Raw genomic sequence first — 1,316 nt, 5'->3', positions numbered from 1 at the left:
TTTAACATATTTATCTTATATATATTTTATATATACACATATATATATATTTTTTTTTTTTTTTTTTTTTTTTGCTATTCAAATTATTATAATTTTTTTTATTAAAAAAGAAAAAAAAAAAAAAAAAAGAACAAATAGTTCAATTTTATATTTATGAAAAAAATAAAAAATAAAAAGTAAAACTTTTATAATTTTAATAGATTTAAATAGATCGCGTGTTTTCTGTAATATTTTATCATAATAAAAACAAAAAAAAAAAAATGTACATATATATATATATATATATATATTTACTTTTTATAATAAAATTAATATAATTTTAATGTTTTTAAAATAATGAAATTTTTTTTGTGATATTAATTAAAAAAAATAAAAATTATTGATATCAATATATATATACAATAGAATTGTGAAATATATGTTTTTAACATTATTTTTATTTTTTTATGGGAACTATTATAAATTAAAAACAGAGTATTAAAAATACAAACTTTATGTGATCTGTAGTTATAATATGTATTTAAAACTTTGTTAAAATTATACATTTATGAATGAAAAAAAGAAAATTTTAAATGTTCATGATTAAAATATATCAGAATAATAACGTTTTCTGTAGAACAAAAAAAAAAAAAAGTTGTAGCATCTTAAAACATATATGAAGCATTTTCAATAGATATAATTATATATGTTATCAATGAATAAATTATATAGAAATTTATAAGTTTATTTTTAAAAATTATAATTTAAAAAATGTTAAAATATAAAATTGTATATCCAGAAAAACAATATCAAATATAAAAAGCAAAAAATAAAAACGATTTCTTTAATATAAATAAATGAAGTTAATATAATTTAAAGTAAACACTTCTGTAAGAGAATAATCCCTTCTTTTATAAGTGTATTATAGAACAAGAAAAATTAGTATATATATGTTTCTAATATATCTAAATATTAGAACATTCTAGAAATTTTATAATTTTAAACTAAAAAAAAAAAAAAAAAATAGACAAACAGATATTTAACTAAACTGTAAAAAATGCAATTTTTTAAATAAGAAATAATATATAAATGTTTTTAAAAAAGTATAATTTATTCAAAAATAATATATTTTTTCAATAAAGCCTTATTCAAATATTCCTAATTTTAGATAATCTTACTAATCTACATTATTGAGTTTTATAAAATAAAAAAAATAATTACTCATATTTATTTAAAATTTTATTTACTTTATTATACAATTTTATAGCTTCTTTAAAAAAAAAAAAAAAAATTATTTTAATGTGATTCATGTTTTTTTTTTTTTTTTTTTTTTTTTT

This window comes from Plasmodium gallinaceum (assembly GCF_900005855.1).
Source record: "Plasmodium gallinaceum strain 8A genome assembly, contig: PGAL8A_v1_65, whole genome shotgun sequence".
NCBI classification, from domain to species: domain Eukaryota; phylum Apicomplexa; class Aconoidasida; order Haemosporida; family Plasmodiidae; genus Plasmodium; species Plasmodium gallinaceum.
Note: the sequence above shows the minus strand (reverse complement) of the source record.